This window comes from Pinus tabuliformis, chromosome J (assembly GCF_031772625.1).
Source record: "Pinus tabuliformis cultivar Carrire ecotype Pingquan chromosome J, CPIR1, whole genome shotgun sequence".
In the NCBI taxonomy this organism is placed as follows: domain Eukaryota; kingdom Viridiplantae; phylum Streptophyta; class Pinopsida; order Pinales; family Pinaceae; genus Pinus; species Pinus tabuliformis.
Window position 1 is genome coordinate 1543305050 of NC_142295.1, and position 13630 is coordinate 1543318679.

Genomic DNA, 13630 nt, shown 5'->3' on the forward strand with positions numbered 1-13630 from the left:
ATTAGGCTGTTCTTTAAGTCACAAGGTAAGGGAAGTGAAACTAGTGGTGTTTTTTTGACGCAAAAGAAAATAATAAAACTTAACTACATGCACATGCACTTTTTCGTTTTTCAATGAAGAGAAATTTCTATAGGGTTCAAAGGAACTTCAAATAAACAAATTTTTCTTTTTCTTTTCAAACTACACACTCACAAAAGTGAACAAAACTATATATGCCTAAAAAGGGGATGCAAATCTATCCTAATGCAACAACTATATGCTGAGGCAACAAAAAATGAAAGTTGCTTGCTTATCAATCTCTATCTTGCCACTTACAATGTCTAGATGGAATATGGGATGTTACCATTCATTTCGTCTAAACACTAAAAACAAGTTCTAAGACAAACATAAAGCACTTTCACTTCACTAAAAGGAAACCAAATGAAAATCAAGTTCAAGAAAGCAAAACTAGGATTTTCAAAAGATTTTCTTCAAAGCAACAAGAAAAAAAGTATTTTCAAAAATGCTCTCAATAACAATGAAACTTGTGATTGAAGAATAGGCAATTAAACACTTTTGCGAATCAACACCACTCAATGGATGAAAACCCAACAAAAATAAATGTGTTTGAAATCTCTCTTAACAATCAAAAGTAGCAATGAAAGCCTTGGCAATGAAAACCAAAAAGATCAAAAAGACAAAATCCAAGAAAGTGCCAAACAACAACTTTCGTGAAACAAAGAAGTGGATGGTCACAAAAAGCGATCTTGTCAAGCAAACAAAAAGTCACCAAAAGCAAGATTAACACAAAGATTGAATTCAATCTCCCCATCCTGATGAAACAGAGCAGCCATGATTCCTAACAAGAAATATTGTGTGCTTTAGCCAAAAACGATGACGCTTGCAATCAACAAAAAGCAAGACCAATACTCCTTATAATCAGAGAGAATTCAAAATGAGATGCTCGTTGTAAAACAAATAACTGATACTGGAAAATGACTGTTTCAGACTCACTCAAACCACCAGACAAGCCTTCAGAGACTAAAAAGATTTATAAATCTCGAAAATTGCAATATATACGCGACTATACTTAAGTACAAATTGCGTGTATACGCGACTGTGTTTGAGGAAACCTGTGTATATGCAGGTTCACTCAAAGAAACAAGCGTATATACGCCTCTGTATCTAAGAAAAACAGTGTGTATGAAAAGCTTCAAGAAAAATAAAAAACAAACTGAAGAAACTGGCAAAGCTTAAAGTTCAAGAACAGACCAGACAGTAACAACAAGCAGACAAGGCAGCCGAGCCCTGATTGGCTTGAAAAATACCCAAACTAGGAACAACAAGAGTGTTGTGCCCAGCGGAGTCGCCAATTCTGATAGAGGGAATTACTACCCTAGGGCTTTTTTGGTTGAAACCCTAGCAGACTGAAAGTTATCTATTCAAAGAAACATACATTCATATAGCCATTATGCTATAGTAAGCAAATTCTATGATAAGGGTATGTACCTTTGGTCCTACGTTTGAGAAGCCCTTTAGGGTCCAAACCCTTCTTGGAGTTCCCTTCTTCTCTTTTGTTGTGCAAAACAACCAATTCAAAGAACACAGCAGTACATGGACAGAACTTATAAAGAAACCATCTTCATGTTATAAAGAAAGGTAGTTAGTTATGAAATCCAAACAACCATTTACATATGAATTCTAAACATGACTATCATTAACATAAAGAATATTCATTTCGGGAACCAAGACATGTGTTTCTTTTATTATAGACAAATAAAGTACATAAAAAGGAATATGTTCACCTGAATCACCTTCAGCAGGCTCCAAGCAAAGCTTCCTTCCGGATCCGTTCCAGCCTCAAGCCTCTAACAAAATTCCTTCCATGCCTCTCTCCATGATGTCATAAATGGTGGATGAACATCAACACACAAGGAAACAAAGGTTTCCTGTACAAAATGGGGGAAGTGCAGAAGGCACAACGAACTTCAGACTTGGTCAAGGGAAAAATCTCAGCATAATAACCTTTCTCTCTATTCTCTCCTCCCTTAGGCCTTCCCTTTGAGGTCTTTTTATACCATCTCCAAAGTAGTTTTTTAGTTAGGAGTTGGTTGGGAACAGTTGGGCCACGGGAACTAACAGGTGATCAGCAGGTAAAACCCGTGATCTCCGCCCAAAAATGAGGAGTTTTATATTTTTTTAAGTGTTTTAATACATACACGCAGGTTGGCTATACACATACCCGCATATACACGCCTTTAACTCAGGGAAATGTGGCGTATAAGGGATAAAACACTGTTTTTTAAATTTTAGGACCAGGTTTGGAAGGAGGGGTTGCCCTAGGCCATGAGTACAGCATCACAAACCATAAGAGTGAGATTTGGAGCTATAACAAGTATTATAAACCTTGATTTTCATGACCACCATTCCTGAACCTTGTATCGTCAGTGAAATTCCATCTCCAAAATCACTACACTTGTTTCGTGTCGTTGATGTGGGATACATCAAGGCCCTCCTGAGATGAGTCACTTCTTTTTGACATCAACTCATTATCTAAGAAGTTGACTTAGAAACACCCATTCAGTACCTTGAGGCTTGCATGCATCAATGGCAGGTTTCTCGCTTACGGCGATAGGCATACATCAATGGCCTTCGACCAAAATACTTTGTATGGTGTTCAACATGAAATCATCCATTCACACCATGTAGAATGTGCTACAGTACCTTGAGGATCATTATCATTATCGGTGATTTCTCTCGCATCTGTTAACAACTTACATCATTGGCTAGTAATCAGATGGTGTCTTCCCATGTTCAACTTCAATCACATATTTACATGGTTAGACTCATACTTGAGTGAACAGTTGAACGAGATTGAAGACATCGGATCTAGTTTCATCCATCCGGGTTGTGATATCAGGAGCACTAAATGATATGTACAATGGCTTTACATTGATGGTCATTCCGATCATGGGTTTATATTTGTAGACGACTGTTTATGTACATGTAATGAAATTTTAATAGTTGAGCATGGGTATGCATTCCTCAACAATTCATGTAAAATCAAATATAATGATATATGTATTGTAATTGATGCAGGTCACCTTCCACTTCGATACCTCCTCATCACATTGTAAAGCATTTCATTCGACATTGGCATTTTTCCGACTTCATGCTTTAGGGGGCAGTTGTTACAGATCCATCTGGGAACATCAAATCTCAACATCCAGATCAGTGTTTTAGGGCTCACCAACCCTAATTTTAGTTACTTCATGCCCTAAACAAGTCACCCCTTTGAATGCCTCCTTCCCAGACAGTTTCATGACTTGAAGACATCCAGAAATTGCCTCTAGAGGGACCAGTGCAGGTAAGCCCTTATGAAGGTGCACTGCAGAGCAATTAAGTCCACTGCTAGCGTGCTCTGCAGGGCACTTAGGCTTCCTTTCACCTACACTGGGCGAGAATGAGGAAAATTCACATAGGGTTTGGGGAATATTCTTATCTTTTGGAGTCATCTAGAAGTTTCCGTATCTTATCAACTCCTATGAGCTCGAAAATGGATGAGGAATGAGTTAAGGAGCATCCTATCCTCTCGTCCCTTCCTCCATGGAACTAATTATAAGTATGGAAGGCCATTCAACATCACCATTAATGACAAAACCTCCTTCATCTTCTTAGAAATTGACCACTCATCTAAGAAATCAGGGGCTAGATTATGTTGAATTGTAAGGAGATAATGCTGCTATGAGACTTGACTTTGGAGAAAATGATGTGATGCCACAAGCTTGTCTTGCTTTTGATGTGATGTGGATGGGATCCAAGATGAAGGAATGACTTTGAATGAGACACTAATGGTTGTAATTCCTTCCTCTATCTAATAAAGTGTTTGAACCTTTTTCCATATGTTGTGTTCTTTCATAATGCTTATATGTATGAATTGCTTTTGATTCCTTTCATTTATATTCAATGGATCATATGCTTTGATCGGTTTTTGTCTTCTGTTGTGTTTACAAGGTACTTCTCAAGCGGATTAAGTACGAGAAGGAGTGGCAGAATTGATACAAGGGAGACGAGAGGAAAGAAGAACTACAAGTAGGCCTTCTATCCCCTCTTCTTATCTATTGTTTATAGGAAAATTCTAAAACACTTTATGTTGTTGTTCTAGGCACAACTACTTTTCTAGTGAATTAGTGTTTATCCGTAGATGCTAAATTCTCCAAAACAAAGACTACTCTTTGGAATGTGGCTAGTGCATTACACAAGCCAAAGGGTAATATCTCATAGGAATATGTTTCCCAAGGACATGTGAAATTAGTGTTTTCACCATCCTCTTCAGCTACCTTTATTTGATTATAGCCACTAAATCCATCTAAAAACTAGATATATTTATTTCCTACCAAAATATCTAAAACTTGAGCTATGAATGGGAATGGAAAGTGACCTTAAAGAGTGACATTATTTAATTTTATGTAATCTACACATACTTTCCATTTTATAGTTTTATTAGGCACTAAAACTAAGGGTGAAACCCGTTAACTATTAGAGATAGGGTAAATAAAATCCACCTTCAATAATTTTTTAAGTTCATTTTTCACTATCTCTTTCATAATTGGATTCAGCCTTCATTGACACTGCATTATAGGTCTAGTATTTTCTTCCAAATAGATATGGTGAATACATGTATTAGTGTGAACACCTTGCATATCAGTGCAATCCCTAGAAAATTCCTTGGAATACCTTTTTAGAACTTGATTTAATTGATCTTCTTGTGATGCTTCTAGTGTGGAAGTAGTAAATACAATTTTTCCTGGTTAAAGTTTGATAGTTTTAGAATTTGAATTGACCATTGAATTTATAGGAAAAAATTGTTCAAAAGAATATTGTAAAGACTTTATCGTGCAATTCTCTTGAAAATATTGTTATAATAAGTTGTTTGTTGCATCATATTGAATTTCCCTTAATTTTTGTACAATGTCAAGATTAGAAATGAAGTAATCTAACACAGTTTCATTTGATTTTTCCCCAAAAGAAATTGTTTGATTAATAGTAAATAGAAGTTGAATCTTTTATATATATATATATATATATATATATATATATATATATATATATATATATATATATTATATATATATCTATATATATATTATTTTATTTTATTTTTTATGTTTAATTATTATTAATTTTTTTTTTTTTTTTGGATCTGTATTATGAGGCCATGATAATTTCTCTAATTCATTCAAAGATTTAGGTGGGGGATATAGTATTATTTGTTTATTTTTAATTTCCTTTAGAGATTGTCATTTTTCGTAATCTACAGCCAATGAATGCATCGATTATAGCCAACCATGGTATTCCAAGGATAAGGGGATATCCACCCAAGTTTGACTTAGGTTGTAGAACTAAAATGTCTACCAGATATTCCAAAGAATTTGGGGAGACCATTAAATCTTTGATTATACCTCCCAATTTGATTCTTGATCTATTAACTAGTTTAATTATTGTTGGTGTAGATCAAATATTATTTAGATTTAAACTTTGCATTGTGTACATTGTCATAAAATTTATTATTGTGCCTAAATCAATTAAAGTGTTTGGAATTAAGAAATTATCAGTTGTAATAGTAACCTTAGGGATCCTTGGATCCAAATATTTTTTAGTACCAATTGACTTTGACATTAGGCTAGCTAATGGTGAATGACATGTATTGTAGACGAATCTTTCTTTCTTTTATTAGATTTAAAACAAGATTCCTGAATTGTTCTAGTGTAAATTGGAATTTCTTTAATATCTTGCAATAAAGGAATTTTGAAAATTATTTTTTTCAACTGATCTAAGAATCTTGCTCAATAGGAAGCATTGATTTTTCTACAATTAACCTTTCTGGAAAGCGAAATATTTTAATCATTAAATATTGACTCTTATGAGCTTATATGTTTCTAGAATTTTCTATGACTATTGTTAATGTGCAAGTTTCTTTTGGAATTTCCTCAATCTCTTCTTGTTCTTCAATAATTACAGGGGGTTCTCTTTTTAATACGTTGCCTAAACTTAAGTGAATGTCATCAATATAAACAATTGCATACATGGAAAGTGTTTCCCCTAAATTATAAACATGTTTATCAACTTTTAGATTAGGATTTTCCACTAGCTCGGTTGGTGATTGAGTACGTCTAGGCTTAGGAGTATTAGGGGGAAGATGAGGTTGTTGAGGTTGGGTTATTTGTGGTATTGGAGGTTGTTATTGAAAATTTTGAAATTATTGAAAGGGTGGTTGTCAGAATCATGGTCGGAAATATGATGGATATGGTTTTTGAAAACACTACTGATAAGGATGTTGGTATGGCTGTGGGTATGGTTGCTAGTATGGGGGTTGATTTCCATATGCTTGTCCTCACCAACCTTATTGAAAAGGTTGGATTGGAGGTTGTTGAGGTAGCCAAGCTTGCTATGGAATAGGAACAATATATGTATAAAATTTGATAACATTGAAATTGTGGGTTTAGATATGAAGACATACATGATTGTCGAGGTTTCCAAGGTCTTCTTTGAGGTGCAACATACTAAAGTGATTATGATGATTCACCTTATTTCTTGATTGTTTTCTCTAGCTCTGTTATTGTTGGGAACTTCTATGTTAAGTGTCTTTCTTCACAAATCCCACAAACGTCAATATTATCCAAAGGATATTCTCGTAAGGGATATTTCTTTCTAAATTTTAGGAAAAACATAAAAAATGATTCATTTTGTTATTCTTGTCTCTTTCTAGCTTTAAGTGTATTTGTTTGAGAACCAAGAGTACTTAGAAGATAAATTTCGAATTTTTCTAAAAGGTTGCCAAGTTCAAATCTAGCGATTCCTCTAGAAACTGACTTAGTTACTTTTGAGAGTGCATCTCTTTGTCCCTTACTAGAATTTTCTCTTCCTACGGAGTATTTCTTGCACAATTCAATAATTTTGTCATAAGGTAATTGAGAAATATCCTTTGCCTCCATAAGATTGAGGACATGTATATTCATATCAAATTCTTAAGAAGAGTGTTCAAATAAGTTCAATATTTCTAGGTCATGCATAGTTTTTTACAAATTATAAGTGAATCTTTATAATTATTCTTCCAATGTTTCGTCCTCTTGCTAACCCATTTTAAAGATATCTTCTTCAACAATCTGTGATTGAAAATAAGGTTGATATTGCCTTAAAAATGTTTTTCTTATATCTTCCCGATACAAAATTGTTGACTCTCCTAGCCTTATAAACTGTTTTAATGCAAATCCTTTTAATATATTAGGAGAAAGATGAAGTTTTTTTAGCATACTGTGTGTATCCATATGTACAACATAATATATCAAATTCAAATAGGAAAAAGTTAAGGTCTTCAGTAGGCATACCATAAAATATTGGTAGAACAGATGGAGGAATATTTTTCATTTTTACCTTTGTTCCTTGAATTTTTTGTGTATCTAAAATAGGGAATCCGATGGTGACTTATTTTTCTTGATCTTCTCTTTCAGCGGTAAGTCTTCTTCCTCTTGAATTTGATGCTCCACCTTTATCATGTTATGCTTTGGTTTTTATTTCTCTTTCAATTATTTCCCATTCTTCTTTTCTTTTTCTTTCTGGTTCAAGTATTTGTTGTTAATGTGTTTTCATTTTCTCCATTTCCTTTTCTCTTTGCTATCATTCTCTATCTGCCATATTTTTTTCAAACAAAATTGACAAATTCTCATAATATCCTTCTATTAATTCACTAGTTAACTCAGTTTTTTTTTAACTTCTTCAAAGATTGGTTGAGGATTTGGTTTAGTAATTTTATGTTTTTCATCTCTTTGAACTTTTATTGTTGATTGGGGATTTTCTTTTCTTAATATCTATGTTGAGAATGTTCCTTGTTCTTTTTGTTTGGTTTGATGAGTTAATAGTACCTGTCTTTCTACAAGTGTTAATCTTTTTACTTGAGATGCTTTTTGTTCAATTTGTTCAATAACAAATTTTCCAACAACTAGTGTAACTTGTTCACCTTATTTTTGAATTTTTGATGTTCCAGCTACCATTGAGGGTTGGTTAGTAGTGGGGGGTTTTTATCTAACATACCTACCTTTTTCATCTCTAGGTCTATCCATAAATGAACATTATTTCTAAAGCAATTAAGAAAATATAAAAATGATTTGGACTTTTGGATATTCAACTAAAGTGAATGAGCAGGTTCTTACATCTCATCTTACTACCTCCACTCCTTCAAACCCTAAACATTTATATATTAGTAATAAGCTCGATAAGAAAATTTTAAATCTAGTTAACTCATAGTCTATTTCCCTAACGATGATGCCAAAAATGTCAAGTCTAATTTAGAACATCTAAACTAGGACATACTTTTATATCAGTTGAGTGTTGGTAAACTTTGAAGAACACTACAATATGTCAAATGAGCTAAATTAGATGTTTTGTCACTTCCAAAGTTAATATTAGCTATTAAATTCTGGAAAACTCTTAAATTTGCATTAAAGCTTGAAATAAAATCACTATTACTTGGATTCACAAGTACTTTGACTAGGCATATACTCGGATTTCCATCACAATTTCAAGTTCTCTACACAAAGATACTTATACTGTCAAGTGTTCACTCTTAAACTATGCACATGGGTTTGAAATAAAATTACTATTACTTAACTTTACAAATACTTCAAACTAGCATATACTGGGATTTCTGTCACAAATCCAAGTTCTCTACACAAAGATACTTGTAATGTCAAGTATCTTAGGAAAACAATAAATAAATGCAGGGAAGTTTAAATATAAGGGAAACAATGTAATGCTAATGATACAATTTTTTTATTATTACAAAATTTGTTTATGAAAATCAAAACTTCATTAATTTATTGATACTCTTCTCATGTTTGTGCAATCCAATTTAGGAAAACTTCATATGTATATTTATACAATAAATCTAATGCCTACTCTTTGTTTTGAGCTTAGAATTCTAAAAGATCAAGGAATAGAAACTAGTGGACTAGTATATTAATAATTTTGTATTTTATATATATTAGATGAAATCTTTTGAAAATAGAGATTTAAATACTGGCTAATGAAAACTTAGATACTTATAAATAGATCTTAAAAAATAAAAACCAACAGATAATAAAACTAATTTAATTGTGACTTAGATGGAAGAACCATTATGGAGCATTCAATGAATTTCTATGCACACCAATTGAATATGCATTCACTATCTAACAAACATATGCACTCCTTGAACACATATGATTATAGAAAATAATGAATTCCATTAAATTATAATATAGCATATATGGATACTTATCTAAAACTAAAAATCCCTAAATTACTTCTCTGATTAATCTATTTGAAATCATAGCCAAATGAACTATGCTTTAAGATTATGAAAATAAAAAGCTACAGAAATAAATAAAGAAGAGAAACACATAATAATAATATGTCAACAGTAGCTTGGAGAAAAGAAAAAACTTATTTTTATGCTATCCCGTGAACTAATTTGTATCTCAACGAAAACACAATTGTACAATAGAATGAGTTAGATATATAAACATGAATAATTTATGGATATGAATTCGAGAAAATTCAACAACAAAATTACAATCTTATGCTTATTAAACGATATAAAATAGAGTACAATGCACAAACTTGAAGTTTGGGGGGCCTCCAACCTCAAGTAAGCACACCAAAGAAGAAACCAAAAGCTAAATCTTTAATCACAACACCATTGAATAATAAAAATGAGCACCAAAAATATGAAAATTAACTTCTAATTTCTCAAGTCACATTCTCAATTCATAGCAAAAAAGGTAGTAACATAACATAACATATGTTTCTTAAGTCATAATGCTTGCTTTTATAAGCAAGTTTTCAAACAAACTCAATCAAATATTGTTCAACATTATATGTAATCTATCCTACTAGAAAAATATTATTCACAAATCCTCATAAATATAAAAATTTCAGCTTTAACACGAATTGAGAAAATCTAGGCATTTTCTAGATGGTTCTCCATGTTTTTAGTAGTTCAGCTCGCTAAGTTTACTATGCATTGACCAGCTAGTTTGGAACCGTTTTTGCACGAACGGATAGGTCATTTTCCATCTCCGAACATCTCTAAAAATCATGTCACCATTTCCTCCTAGATCACCTGTAACCATGAAAACGAATGGTGATTTGACATATCTCCTACAATTTGCAATTTTCTGTTACAATACTCTTTATTTTCAATAGAATTCTAAAAAAAAAACTCATAAGAATGCTATAATGGGTAAAACATGGGGAAATATGGTTGATAATGATTAAATAAGTTCTAAAAACAAGAAATGGAGGGAAAATCATAGCAAGATTCATAGTCTAAAAAGAACACTAACACAATTGTCAACTACCTCACCTATGACAAGGAGCTCTATATCTTGGTGCAAGCTGTGAAGAAGTGGACATAATATCTTATGGGAAAGGAGAGAGAAATATACACAGGTCACTAGCCATTACGGTACCTACATGCCCAAAATAAGCTACAATAGTCCAAGAATTACAAATGGATGGAGTTTTTACAACATTTTCATTTGGTGGTCATGTACATGAAGGGTAGCACAAACAAGTTGTTGACATGATTTCAAGGCGACCCACATTAAATATCACAACTTTGGGATCTATGATGCATATGGAGCCTTTCATCTATGATGCATATAGAGAGGCATAGACATAGGATGAGGAATTCAAGGAGGTGCTTTAGCAGTTGTAGAGCCATAGTCATGTGCAGGATGGTGACAACACAGTTGAATATTATCTCTAGAATGGATTACTATATAGGTTGGATAGGTTATGTGTTCCTAAATGTGAGAAACTATAACTAATCATAGAGACCCATGCCTCCAAGGTTACAGGGATTTTTTATGTAGGGAAGATAGTGGCCAACTTGTAGAGTTATGTGTCCTAGCCCAAGATATAAGAAGATGTAGCTAGGTTCATAGGAGGATGTATGCTTTATTGTACCAATAAGCCTAGTAATAGGAAACAGGTTCTATGTGAATCCGGGAAGGCGAGCAAAGGAGCGACAATTAGTAAGAGCTAGGGTTTACAAAAATTAATCAGGCGTTGAATGCCATGGAGGGGCGTAAAGGGGGGAGCTCAACTCCCTCCTACAGTCAGGCAGTCTCTAGCCGAGGCAAGAAACTGCTGGAGGTTGAAAAAGGTCTTTCAGGAGGAGGGAAACGAGACAACGATGACACATAGGAGTAGAATAATAGGAGGGAGGAAGACAAAAAAAAAGATAAAGAAGAAGAGGACAAGAAACAACAAGTAGAAAACAAAATATAAAATGTTCCATGTAAACCTAAGACCACTGTCACACCGAGAGTGGTGTTAAGTGATCCAGGACTGTAGGCGCATAGGGATCACATGAGGACTTATGCTATCATTTGTAAATTCATGGGGTTATGGCCCACAGAGAAGGCACTACAGGTGTGGATTAAATATCACTGGAAACCTAAAGGGGATATAGACCTACATCTTGGGTCAAAGGGTTTCTTTACTGTAGTCTTTACTAACATCGAGGATAAAGATAGGGTGTTTGAAGGAGGGCCTTACTTCTATGATGTTGCAGGCCTCTATATGCGGCCTTGGATGATGAATTTTATCCTGGAGCGTGAGACCTTCACTTCGGTCCCAATTTGGGTACGACTCTACTCCTTACCACTAGATTACTAGCAACCAAAATCTTTATCAGCAATAGGAAATAAATTACGGTGTTTTGTTAAAATATCTAAGGCAATGAGAAGGGGGAAGTACACCTCATTTTCCCGTATATGTGTGGAGATGGATCTCTCTAGATCTCTACCGGATGAGGTGATCTTGGAAGTTTTTGATGAAGAATGGGTGCAAACAGTGGATTATGAACATGTTCCTTTTATATGTCGCAAAGGCCATGAACATGGGCATCTATTCAGAGACTGCCCTCTCAACAAGACAAAGAGCAGAAGTAAAGTTACAATAGGGAAAGAAACTGAAAGCTTTCATAAAGTGGGAAATAGAGGTAATGGAGGGAAAAGGTTGCAAAAGAAAAACCACACCGAGTAAAAATAGGCAAGTCAGAACAGGTACAAGATACTAGAAGAAGAGGAAGAGGTAACAAAGGCAAATCAGGCCATAGAGGACAACCCAGGGGAGAAGGAAAAGGAAGAAAATAGGGAGAAGATACAGGACAAAAACCAGCAAAATGAGACTATGTTGAGCAACATGGAACTTGAAATGGACCAAGAAATGATCCCGAGTGAGGTGGAAATAGAGGATCATGAACTACAGGATATTCTCGAAAGAGAACATCTAGATCTGGAAAGATTCCTGAAACAAGGGACCACGGAAGGTATGGATTCATTACCTCAAGATGAGTTTAATAGAGTGCAATAGTTGTTTCTATGGAGAACTCAGGCTAAAGGGCTGAGAGGGAAAATAAACCTCGAAAGATAGGACAACGAAGGGGTGAAAACCTTGAAAACCACATCAGGACTCGCTCCCAAAAACCTAGGAAGGAAAAGGGGCAGAAAGAAACAAAATGAGTTACTAATATAATGTGGAAAAATGATGATAGATTCAGGTAAGATGAAAGATCTAACCATCTACTCCTTTACAAATCTTTCTTAATGAAGCTCACATCTTGGAATATTAGAGGTCTAGGAAGTAAAAGGAAGCAAAGAAACCTTAACAATAGAATGAAACAAGAAACTCTAGATATGATTTTCATCCAGGAAACTAAATGTTCAATTCAAAAAATAAGAGAAACACACAACAAATGGCTCAAGAGATATGAATTTCTAGAAGTCAAGGCAGACAAAACAGCAGGAGGTATTCTCACACTTTGGAACCCTCAAAAGATTGGCATAATGGATGCTGAGGCATCTAGGAATTATTTATCAATGGTTATTCAGCCTGTGGGAGACAGGGAGACTGATTTAATCACAAACGTTTATGGCCCTCAGAGACCTAATGACAAACTTAGACTAGTCACTTCTCTAGAGGATCTAAGAGATAGACATTTAGGAATACCATTGATTCTAGGCAGGGACTTTAACATGATCAAAACCCTATTAGAAAAGAAAGGTGGGACTAGAACACTAAGCAGAGACTCTATAGTATTTCAAAATTTTATAGACAACATGAAGCTAGTTGACACAGTTACAAGTAATGGCCTCTTTACCAACAAAAGAGGAGGAGAGTCTCAAGTAGCCTCAAAGTTGGATATATTCATTATCTCATAGGACCTCATGCTCACAGGCCTTGATATGACAGCGAGAATTCTCCCCTTTGGTGGCTCGGACCATTGGCCTGTTCAATTTGAGGCAACCGGCATTGGAACCCCAAAGAATAGACCTTTTAGGTTTGAAAACATCTGGCTCACCCATCCAGAATTTATTGGCAACATTGAAAAATGGTGGAAATAAGATCTGCAGATCCAAGGAATGAGGATGTTTCTATTACACAAAAGATTGAAACATATCAAACTCAGGCTCAAATATTGGAATAAGAATGAGTTTGGCAATATTTTTGAAGTGAAAAAAGTTGATGAAAGAAAAATGTGGGAAATTAATCAAACCCTTATCACAGATGGCTTTGATGGGGAAAGAAATGAACAAGCCAACAA